This window comes from Nelusetta ayraudi, unplaced genomic scaffold (assembly GCF_046127955.1).
Source record: "Nelusetta ayraudi isolate G7.1 ecotype Tasmania unplaced genomic scaffold, CSIRO-AGI_Nayr_v1 ptg000097l, whole genome shotgun sequence".
Taxonomy (NCBI): domain Eukaryota; kingdom Metazoa; phylum Chordata; class Actinopteri; order Tetraodontiformes; family Monacanthidae; genus Nelusetta; species Nelusetta ayraudi.
Genome location: NW_027466147.1, coordinates 2485001 through 2497500, shown reverse-complemented (window position 1 = coordinate 2497500; position 12500 = coordinate 2485001). Strand labels below are relative to the sequence as shown.

The 12500-nt window shown below is 51.3% G+C and overlaps 1 protein-coding gene across 1 annotated transcript in view; it reads right to left on the bottom strand.

Annotated features, from left to right (window-relative positions):
* The window catches only part of ppargc1b (peroxisome proliferator-activated receptor gamma, coactivator 1 beta), a 70620-nt gene that overhangs the window by 23156 nt on the left and 34964 nt on the right, over window positions 1-12500 (bottom strand). The gene's annotated exons all lie outside the window — the stretch shown is intronic.

Sequence of the window (12500 nt, the reverse complement as noted above, 5' to 3'; positions counted from 1 at the left end):
TCAACACTCGGCTCGGCTGCCGTTGGTTAGCAGCCTCTCTGAAACGCCCGCGCCGGTTGGAAGCACGAGGAGCTCGTCGGCGGGCCCTCGTCTCTCGACAGCTCCTCTTGTCCCCTCGTGAGGCTGCCGTGTTCGAGGAGAGCGAATCATCCGGCAGCACCGACGCTGTCGCAGCTCTTCAAGCGGAGGCCGACAGAAGAACAGTCTCTGACTGTGTCCGAAGTCACCCACTCGTCCCCTCCTCACTATATAGAGTTCTATGTAGCTATGTAGCTAACTATATTGTTAGCCAAATGAAAAAAAAAAAAATCAGATTCCACCGTTATAATAATGACTAATTTCTTAAAAATAACATAATCTCGCCTTTCAACCTTCATCTCAGCATGAGGGCAATGCATGCTGGGCATAGACAAATTCACCACCTGTTTCATACACAAGTATATTTTGAGTGCGTTCAAAAAAAGCATCCTTTGTTTCGACGTAAACAAGGAATTTGTACCTCGACAGTGACGCCTTCAGCGCTGCCTTAACGCGTCGAAACCTGCTGAATGTAAACTGCCTCTGACGTGAGCGACGACACCGCGAGTCTCCACCTCCAGAGCTGCGAGGTTTCTCTGTCATTTGTGCTGCGTATTGTACAACACGTTTGTACTTTTGAGTGACAACACATTTTCAATTTGCTGCAACTGTGTGGTAAAACAAAATCTCCTGGCCTGATGTACAATTAACCTCATTGAAGTTTTCACACGCTCTGACAAGGAAGTCTACACACTGGCGGCTGTCGAGCACTGGTATCTTTATGGCCCGGGCTGCATTTACCAAGGACCCAATCACACAAACACAACAGCAGTTTTGCTTGGTGTTTTTCACTCTAAAGAGCGACCAAGCTGAGTGATACCATTAAAACAAAAAAAAAAAAAAAACAACACTGCTCTCAAAACCTTTTAGGAAACCATAGAAGAACTTTTCAAGCTGTAACGGTGAAACCCTGGCAGGTGGTGTTGAGAGTGGAGATCCAGTCCATATAGGTCTGCAACCACGTGGGTCTGCAGTCAGAGCACATGGCTGAGACTCACACATGGGCCACGTCAGTGTGGAAAAAAACAGAAGAGGGGCAGGGAGTGTGTGTGTGCGTGTGTGTGCGTCTCTCTCTCTCTCAATGTGAGTGTATGTGAGAGAGAGTGAGAGAGAGAGAGAGAGAGAGAGAGAGAGAGAGAGACTCGGTGTGAAAGGAAGTGACTTTGGCCCCTCGGGGGCGACGGTTTACGGACAAAGACGCAGGGAAACTCCTCCGAGCGGGGAGGAAACTGACTTTGAGCCGCGGCAAACAATGTGAGTGAGGAAGCAGCCAGACTGGATTTTCAGAAGGACGGTTTACTGGCCGAACCACCGTGTTCCTGTCTAAACACCGAGCTGTGAGACTGAGCCTCAGCGGACGCAGCAGAAGGGAATCACGGAAAGAATCTCGGAAAGAATCTCTTCTGCATTCTTGGGGAGCTTTTTTTCCGCAGCATCTTTCGAGTCACTACTTTGTCCGGTGGAAAGGAAAAGACAATTTTAAACTGGAGCGGATGGAGGTTGACTCATCATCCCTCAGCGTTCTAATCGTATCTTACTCAACAACAAAAAACACGAAAAAACAGTAAAACCTGAAGTAATACATTTATTTCAGTTTGTTTTTTTGTTGTTTTTTTTTGGGGGGGGGGGTGAATTTCTAACATTATTAAAGCTGTAATAAGTGGAAACGTTACTCCAAACTAGCGGAGCTTGACAAAACAGAGCAGATGAGGCCGCTAATCAGCCAGTGAACTGCAGAGGCCGCAGTAGCTGGAAATTATTCCCAACGTACTTTAAACTCACAGCTGCGCACCGCTGAGATGCAGCGGGTTGTGGGGTTTGCTCGGCGTTCTTCTTCCGACCGACAAATGTTTTCAGACCGACCGACTGCTGCATCCACGCTAGTAGCGTTAGCAGCAGCTTCCCGTTCACGTCACAGCTAAATCACGGGTTCGTGAACTCCGCCTCCCGCTGTTCAGAGCATATTGATCAGATCCAGCCACCCCAAAAGAAAAAAAAATTCAGGTTTGAGGAAAAAACACACACATTCCATTCGGCGTCACCACGTTGTGTTCAAGGTCTGTGCTAGTTTGTGTGTTGATTGTAGCGAGCGAGCGAGTGTTTATTTGGGTCACGCACGCGGTTTACGCGTTCACACTTGCATGCATTGCAGAGGAGCCGCCGCGATCAAAGGGCCAATAGGCAGAGCGTGGGGGGGGGTGGGGGGGTGGAATGGGGGATCGGAGAGAGGGGCCGAGGACGAAGGTGAAGGAGGAGGAGGGGAGTGAGAGAAAAAAAACAAGTGAGGTGGGTCGGGGGTGAGAGAATCAAAAGAGTGACAGGATGGGGGGGGGTCATTTTTTTAATAGAGAATCCGGGGGAGGGGGGAGAGTGGGCGGAGCCTGGAGGATGCCCTCTATGAGCCCCCCCACCACACACACACACACACACTGCTGCTTCATCTCCCTGCAGTTTGTGGAGTGTGTGTGTGTGTGTGGCTGTGTGTTAGTATGCAGCTCACAGCCAGCTCACGTGCGCCTGACTCATCCCCACACACACACACACACACACACACACACACACACACACACACACACACACACACCCCTGCTCGTCCACTCCACACATCCTCCCTTCCTTCTCCAGCTCTCCTTCTTCCTCTCCTTCATCCCCTCCTCCCTCCCTCCCTCCCCCCTCCTCTCATCCTGTCTCTCTTTCATCCCTTCTTCGCACCGTCTTGCCTCGATCTTCTCCTCTTTCCCCATCGACCCGTCGCATTTCCTCGGATTCGTCCTTCTCGTCGTTTCATGACCTAATCCCTTCTCCTCTTTCACATTTCCTCCTCCTCCTCCTCCTCCTCTCCTCCTCCTCCTCAGAATCCCTTTCTCTTCCTCCCCCTTTATTTCTCTTCTCTCGTCATCTCATGTATTTCTTCTCCGCTCCTCGTTTCTCCAAGCCGGCTGTTCCCTTTTTGGGGCTCCCTCCTCATCCATCATCGTTCCTCCTCTCTGCACCTTTCCTCCCTCCTCCCTCCTCCCTCCTCCATCCCTCCATCCATCCCTCCATCCCAATCTCTCCCTTCTCCTCATAAACTCAGAGGACGAGCCGATTGATTTCTTTGTTTCCACTCATCCTTCCTCCCTCTGCCGATCAATAAAAACATCCCGGGGCTGAACACACACACACACACACACACACACACAGTTTGCTGGTTGATATTTAATTTCTATCTAAACACCTGAACTCACATGTTGCACCAGGGCCGAGCGGCAACGTGGACGAGCAGCACATGCAAACGCACTCAGAGACGCAACATTGTTTCCAGGACCACAGAAACCGCAGCTAGGTGGCGCTGCAGGTGGAGGAAGAAAATATATAAACTACGAGTGAAAAAGTTTGGACACACCTGTTTTTTTACCTTTACTACTTTCTACACTGTAGATGCACACTGAAGACATCAAATATATGACCAAGATATGTGGATTAATCTGTCAAAAATTTTAATTGAAATTATGAAAAACAACGCTTTTATTTTCGCGCAAAACCGTAATGGGCACGCAGCTGATTTCATCGCGACAAACGAGAGCCGTGATTGGACACGGACCTCGGCGCCGCCAAGTGTCTTCCAGCTTAGCGTCTCTCATCTGTAGGCTTTTATTAGCAGCCCGCCGCCACACTGGTCCCGGCAATTAAACAACTTCCTGTCAAAGCGCGGCCCGCTCAGCGTCCCGCCCGACCGGCTAATTATCCATTATTGCTGGGCGGCCGAACGCTCGGCCGACTCGACTTGAAGAGGTTCCAATGGAGGCCAAAGAGTCTCGTTTCTGGAGGCTAATGGTTTTATTTTTGCACATCAGAGGAAGGCGCTGAAACGGCGGCGCCCTCTTTCACCGGGTCAGAGGCGCAACATTATGCTATTAGCCCGGTAAGGTTTGCCGATTAAGCCTCCCGAAGCTCAGAAAGCTGCAGCTGCAGATTCTTTTTTGGCTGTAATCTATCGGAATTCCTTTCTTTTTTTCACACCTATGACACCAAACGGAACGCCGCTGCACGTTTCCGACAACGCATTAATTCACCGCGAAGCCGCTCGGCTTGTTGTTGTCGTTTTTTTTCTCCACTGTTTGGGTCATAGAGGGACGGATGGGTACAGTCTGCAGTCTGTGACAGTCTGACGTTGTCGGGAATCTCTGGGATCAGTGAAAAAGGTGGAGCGCAATGGGAAAACTCCTCACGCTCCTAACGTAAGCTGACTTCCAGAATCATCTTCTTCCGAGGTGGCTGGAGGCCGGAATATAAATGAGACTTTTCCATAAGCTCACGGTTGCCCAGTCATCGTTTTCCCCCGGGAAAATAAGTGCCTGTTCGCGCCCGCTCAAAGGGAAATCAAGTGGCTGCATTCTGCCGCGTGTAAAATGTGCTTTTAATGGCGCCGGCGCGACACAATAGCATCTCCGGGAATTAAATAACATCGCTCGTCGCGGCGCCGTCTAAAAACCCTTTGTGACACAAACGGAGGTGGTAGAATGGTAGAAGGGGCGGATTTGATGTGGAAAAAAGGGGGAAGAAAAGGAGAGGAAATTACTGCAGAGTTTAAGAACCTTTGAAGTTGCAGATGAGGGACGGCCGAGTTGACGCCGAGTTCGAGGAGCTTCCGCACGGAGAGGAAGAGGAAGACCACGGCGTGGTGGGAAAAAAACACAAAACAAAAATGAGCAGCGACCTTTGACCTTTCAATCGCGGTGGGGAATCTACTCATTAGCCGGCCCTGGTGGGGGAATGAGGTGGAGGGAAATGGAGTGTGATGGACTTCCATTTGTGGCTAATCTGCCTGAGTAGCAACAGCGAGGAGCTGCTGGGCCGTTCACTCATAAAGAAAGATGAAAAAAAAAGGAGAAGAAAGAGGGGGAGAAAAAAAAAAAGGAGAGGTCTGGCGGGACGATGGTGCCTTAAAGCCTGCGCTATAAATAGCCTGGCCCTGCGTGTGGGAGGAGCTAACTGGGCTAAAAGAAGCGCCTGGATGCGCGCTGGTTCGCATCCTTCACACACACACACACACACACACACACACACACACACACACACACACGCACACGTAGACGTTGAGCTCTCTTGTTCCGTGATTGGTCGCCGCCCTGCCTGCTGGTTTCCTATGAATAGCGTACTGGGATTATGGTTACACAAGAAGGCCTCGGGGTTCTGGGGATTATCTCATCAGCCGCGGTTAAAAAAAAAAAGGGACATATCACCGAGTGGAAGGTGCAAACAAATGTAACGCAGCACGACTCAGCCCGGCTTCACCTCCATCCTGATGACACGCACACACTCGGACACGCACAAAAATCACACTTGCGATCTGCATTGATCGGCCAATGAGAAGGTCTGAAACCCTGCTGCTGAACAGGCATCGGCTGTCACCTTATATAAGGTCAGTCACACGTCCAGTCATGTGAGTCCTCAATGGAGATCTGGACTGTCCAAACTTCCCTTTCGAGAGCGAGAGAGAGACAGAGAGAGAGAAAGAGAGAGAGAGAGAGAGAGACACACACACACACACAGACAGACACTCCATCACTCACACACACAGTCACCACCAACAGCACCATACAAGGTCAAGCTCTCTCAACCCTCAGCTGTAGATCACCAGAGGAGGAAAAGACTCCCCTTGTTGTATAATTCAGTCCTGGCTGATTATTAACAGTTAATACTCTGCTCTGAAAACGTGAACTGGTTCCCAGTCAGCGATGACGAGGTCACAACTGAAATCACTTAAAAAAAAAATTGCATGGCTACACAGGTTCTGTCCACTTCTCCTTCCTCCTCTTCCTCTTGCTCTTCCTTCAGAAAGGTTTCCCGTCTCATCGGCAACCAAACGACTGCTGTCGTGTTGTGTTGTGTTTGTGTTTTTTTCCTCCCATGAGGTGGGTCACCAAAACCCTCCATCCATCCAACTGCTCCCCCTCTGTTAGACTCTACAGCCCACTGTGGCAAAAACCATTCGAAATGTTTGCCCACCTGGGAAAACCAGTAAGGTCCAGTAAAAGATGAACCGCAGCCGAGCTCACTTCCCCAGCGGCCCAACCTGACTTCCAGCTCTGAAGGATCCTTCACCCGTGTTTTAGACGACATCATGCCGTGAACGGCTGGGTGGGTGGGTTGGATGAGTGGGTGGGGGGGGGGGCATGTGAAGGTGAAGTGACAGACTCTGGGCCATATAGCTGAAAAATGGTGATGATGAGAGGAGTCGTGGTGGGTGGGGGGGGTTGTAATCACCTTCCCAGCCTCGTGCATCCACACGCTGTGGAAGATATAAGGCTGCGGCCCGGTGGGAGCCCATCAGGCGTCCCGGTCGCCACCGCTCGCACTTCCCTGGAGGTCACTTTGGCAGAGGGCCGCTTCACAAAGCACAGCGAGCCCGCCTCTCTTGGCCTCTTGTTCAAAGAGACTGATGTTTATTGGCGTTGAAAAGTCAACAACAAAAAAAAAATCTGGTCAGCTTGCGAGCATGTTGGATCAGGTGACCTCCTGACTGAAAGGCCACCAGGATGAAGGAAAACCTGTTTTTGTTTTTTTTTCCCCTCCTCGTGGCTCCTCGTGGCTCCTCGTGGGGACGCCGCTTAATGACCGCGAGCAAAAAAAAACAAAAAAAGGATGCCCCCCCCCCCGCCTTTATGAAGAACCCACAAAAAGCCAATTATGTGGCGTTTGATTGCCGAGGTACGGAGTCAGACGGCGAGCAGTCACGAGGGGGGACGGCGGCGGGCGAAGGGCTAAATTAGGCTGCCGATCAATGGGAATCATTATCTCGCCGCCGTTTAATCTTTATTTATGCCGACGAGCTCCGCCGGGCGCCAAAGTGTTTCCCTTTTGTCGTCGCTACGGGCCGGAGGGAACTGGTGTTACGGTCCCGGATTGTCACCGGCGCAGTGGGGGGTGGGAGGGGGGGGGGGAGGCGAAACACCCGGCTTCGGCTTCAGACCTTCGTCTCAGAGACGCCCGGGCCCTGATTCCAGAAACCTGCAGCTCGTCCCCCATCAGAGCAACTGGTCTCTCTCTGACAGACACACACACACACACACACACACACACACACACACACACACACACACACACACACACACACACACACACACACACACACACACGAGACATTACCCAGAATGACGATCTGATTCTCTGATAAGTGCACCAGTTCATTCAGAGGACGTACACACTCATCTGTCTCGCTCTCCCTGTGTGTGTGTGTGTGTGTGTGTGTGTGTGTGTGTGTGTGTGTGTGTGTGTGTGTGTGTGTCTATATTTAGCCCTTATCCTGGTCTCATGACCGGTCTTTCCACTGGCTGCTGGTGACTTGAGGAGCTGCTGCCAGACACAGATGACCTGCTCTCTCTCTCTCTCTCTCTCACACACACACACACACACACACACACACACACACACACACACACACACACACACACAAATCATACATCATTATGAATTCAATCAAGCCTTATCAGAAAAGCTGTAGTGGCAAGTGGGCTCATGTGATGTGCGTGTGTGTGGGTTCCTGTGCCATATCCCTAATGACATGACACACACACACACACACACACACACACACACACACACACACACACACACACACTGACTTGAAGGACTCGTGTTTCTTTCAGGCCGGTACCTGGATGCATTACATGGGTCTGAACCCACAGTAGGTCCTCTACCTGCCCTGGTGGGGGGGCAATATCCTGATTAGGGCGCCCCCCCGACACCCGACCAGGAGGCACCTCGGACACGTTTGTCAGAAGAAGAAGCGCCATTGCGCCGTTTGCCAAAGACGTTCAGTTGTGAATATTTTTGATGTGAATGAATTCTGTGCAGCGACGGGCTCGACCGGCCCATCCCGGTTCCGTTTGAATACGACCCAAAGCCACGAGGAAGCCAATAAACCGTCTGGGGCGACTCCACCAATCTGCAGGTGCATGCTGGGACATTACTGCCGAGCCGCCGACAACCGTCACCGAACACATTGTGCCTCTCTGGTGTTTACAGCCGGCGCCGGGCCGACAAACCCGCAGCCAAAACCCAACAGAGGCTGTGGTTTATTGGCAAACAATGATGAAATAAAAGCAAAATAAAACGGCAACAGTAAGTATGAAAGTTCACTGTGGCCATCAATGAGACGTCTAATCCTGTCCAGGACTGCCGGATCTGAACCAGGACAATTCTCTTCTTCCTTCTTCTTCTTCTTCTTCTTCTTCTTCTTCTTCTTCTCCTTCTTCTTCTTCTTCTTCTCTTTTTTTTACAATTGCGGGAGCGGGCTCTGGTGTTCTAACCCATTACCCCCCAGTGAGTTCGGGCTTGTTCCTTCAGAAAGTCAAATGGCCTGCGGGGCAGCTGTGCCTTCACGCCTGCAAAGCACACAGAGAGACGCCTTGAACCTGCAGGTTCTTCCTGCTTCAATCTGTAGAGGTTCAGGCGGGGGGAATAAAATAGCTTGAGGTCGTCTTTTTCGTCTGCCACGTTCAAGAGAGAGCCAATGACACGCCTCACATATTGGCCCGCCAAATTTTTTATTAATGGCTGCTTGTCGGGTGGACAGGCTGAGAGCCGTGCGGGCTGAGAGAGTTTCAACGTGGATCCGCAGAGAACCGGAGGATCCAGGTCCCGATCCCAAACAGCGACTCCCGCTCTCCTTTGGGGAAACATTTCTCAAACTTGGAGATCCTGCGGGGGCGGCGGCGGCGGCGGCATCGGTGTGAACTCGGTGTAAATGAGACGACAACAGGAAGTGGGTCGCAGACGCCGAGAGGAACGATGATGATGTTTTTTTAGGCAAATTGACCGACTGTCGGCTTCTTTGTGCCGGCGTCATCAAAGCTGCTCTCCGCTGCTTCCTCTCTCTCTCTCTCACACACACACACACACACACACACACACACATGCACACACACATGCACACACACACGAGCGTGATGTTTCACTTCCTTCGTTTTTGTCTCTCTTTCTCACACAGATACAATGCAATACACACACTCACACACACATGACAAATACTCAAGTACAGATACTTGAGTAATCTTCGTAAGTAAAGTAAGGAAGTATTTGTACTTAGTTACTTCCGACCTCTGTTTTAATTGAAGTTTTCTCTAACATTAAAAAAGAAAACGTAGACGGTTGATGTTTGAATATGAGCCACGTGCCCGGCCAATCAGTGACACACACACACACACACACACACACACACACACATACACACACACACACACATCTCTAAAAAAATGATTTCTGGCCCTCAGTCAACACAACAAGTGATGCTGCTGCAGCTTGCAGCTCATCAGCGGTCTCGATGAGACCCTCGGGTGTGTGTGTTCTGTGTGTGTGTTTGTGTGTGTGTGTGTGTGTGTGGGGGCGGGGGGCCCTCGTACGTCAAAGTCACCGGCTAATGCGCAAACTTGGCGAGCGGAGGAAGTTTGGGTCTGAGTCACGACAGATTCAGTTCAGGAATTGAGAGGAAGCCGCCAAAGGCTTCGGCTAACCGTTGACTTCTGCAGTTCGCGGCTTCGCAACGGCGAGGATTTTCAAAAGCGACCGACGCCCCCGTAAACTTTTCACCGACCCTCATCACTTTTCCTAATGGCCACGCTGAATCACTGCGCCAGCCCGCCTCTTTCTTCTCTTTGATGTCGGCTTTTTTGCGTGGCGGCTTTACATCCAGAGACATCAGAGTCGCTCGCAGCTCGGCGCTCGCAGCTCGGCGCTCGCAGCTTCCCCCCCTTCTAATCCCAACTTCCCTCCGGGTCGCTGACGACACGGAATCCGGCCACGTCTTTCTTTCCTTCCCTCCTTCCTTCCTTCCGTCCGTCCTGCTGGCGGATCGCTTACACACATCTCACCTCCAGCCAACCTCTGTCGTCTCCGCAACCTAATCCCACTCGGCCGCTGCCTCGGCAGCGAACCCAGGCTAAATGCAGAAACGCCGCAGCGCAGGTGAACCCTCGGCGACCGTTGCTGCAACCGCCCCCGCCGCCGCCGCCACCATCCCCCCCACCACCACCACACCTAAGAGGCTCACGATTGATGGCGGGGGATGGAAACACGCCCACTAAGACTTCCTCGTCGTTAGCCCGATAGCCACGCCCACGCCACGCCCCCTGCCCGCGGCTAAGCACCAGGCAGGCTAAATTAGCAGTCAGGGCTAAATAGGCCAACGGTTTAGCCAGAGCGAGAGCCAGGGAGGGCAGACAGAGCAGCAGGTGCATGCTGGGAGCGAGTGCGACGGTGACCGTGTCTGGATCCAGAGACAGGCTCCAGGCGTTTCCGTCTGGTTTGGTTTTTGTTGTTGTTGAATTTCTGCACAACCGTGGCAGCAAACCACAAATGCTGAGGGCTTTTCTGAGCCTGCAAAATGTGGCCCAAGACCATGATGGTTTCCGCGCTGAACGCCTCCTCAGATCGTCCGGTGACGCTACCTCTGAAAGGAGCTGCGAGTCCCGATACGTTTACGTGACAACTGATCTCTACTGAGTTCTTATTGTAACCGTGTCACTTTGAATAAACGGCAACTAAATCCTATATTGTTCCGTTTTATCATTTGTTGGCTGTTTGCATCGGCCCTCCTGTCCACGCACTCCCAGTTTGTTTACGATTTCTTTGCCAGGTGGCACATAAATAAAACTGACTGGCTGATGATTTTTAAGAGAAGTCATCCTGCCAAAGCCCGACAACCTGGCGGGGATCAGTATCAATGGCCGATACGCTGCCTTAACGCGACACCAGAGCCAAACCTGGCAGCAAGCGCCGGGATTTAAGCTGTGAATTCCAGGCCCGTGAAGGCCGCGGGAGAAAATCAGCAGTGACAGAGCCGCCCAGGATGATGACGGAGAGACGGAGAAGTGGGCTGAGGGCAGCGGAGAGCTACCGCAGGAAGCCTCGGGCCTGCTGGGTAATGGGATCGGAGCGGGAAATCCGATTCAGGGGCTCAGGAATAAGAGCGAGCGGCGGTGGCGGCGGTGGTGGGAGTGCGGAGGCGGGTTCGGTCGGGGTGAGGCGGCCTGAGCGTCGGAGAAGAATGGATGGAAAAACTGAGAGTGTTTACGGACTCACTGCCGGTTCAAAACCGTCCAATCAGCTTCCTTTCGGACCGCATGGTTCAAAACGCAAAATCCGAAAGACTTCTCAAAAAATCGACCTCTCAAGTTTAATATGAAGTGAAGTGTGTGGAACACAGAGGGAGTCTTTAATGTGTCTAACACTGCTGCATGCTGAGGAAATTGAGATTGGTACTGAGTAACAGTAACAGATGGGGACTCCCATCCCCCCTCCCCCCGAATATTGACGAGTATTTCGCGCACCAGTGAAGTCATTTAAAAGCTAAAGAAGCTGAAGCACCAATAGAAACGCAGCATTCTGTTGAAAAAAAAAAAAGAATCAATTAACCGGGTCGTCCGAGCACTGAGAGCTTTTTTTTAAATTGCGGGCCCGCCTCTGCCGCCTCCTCGCCGGCCTTATTTGTCGTCACCGGTCCAATTTTGCGGCCGTCCAATCTCCTAAAGCGCTCACTAACCACTTCCATTTTCCCGGTGAGGGGGGGGGGGCGGGGCGGCCGGTTGATTAAATTGTCGGCGAGCCGACTGGAACCCGCATGCGACGGGCTCGTCCCGGTCTCAGGTGTCGCACCGTCACGTATCCAATTCCACCGCGGGCCGCAACCCGGCTCCCCGCACGTCCTCCATTAATCCATTAGAGTCTTCGCCGACGTCCTGGGCCTCTATTTATAATGTATGCCGGGAGAAGACGCTCATACAGACGCGTTGGTCTTTGGTGCAGCGCAGCGGGCTAAAGTGGATGACGTAGAGGAGGAACAGGTTTTTTTTTTTAAATATAATGTGTGGGGGGGGTGTGTGTGGGGGGGGAGAATGGGAATAAACTCGTCTGCCCGAAACGTTTCCTGAGCCGGGAGCTGGAGCGAGGAAAACGGGAGCAATAACCGCGCAGTTTAATCATTTCTGTGTTATTATTCAGTACAAAAGGGGAAGCGGAGCACGTCGGGTACGCAATTATCAGCAGGTTTTGGCTGGGATTTCCGCTGTTACCGGCCAATCGAGCACGCGCCGATTTCATTTCCGTTTAAAAAGGATCCAAAATGTCGGAGAAAAAAAAAAAGAATAAAGGAAATCTTTACTTTTTATTTTATTTTATTTTTTTAATAAATTATTTATTTAGAAATTCCCTAAAATGTATTTTTCACACATTTTGAGACGTGTGATAAGCAGATTTAATGTTAAACATCAAACGACAAGCATTTAGCTTGTAGCTTAGCATTTTGTTGACTGAGATTCTATTCTGAGTTGACCCTCAGAAAAGAATCTGCAGATTCCCCTCCGATGAACACGGAAAAGAATTCTGACGCCAAATCTTTTGAACCCAGCTGCACTGATTCTGAATCCATTCATTCAACATTG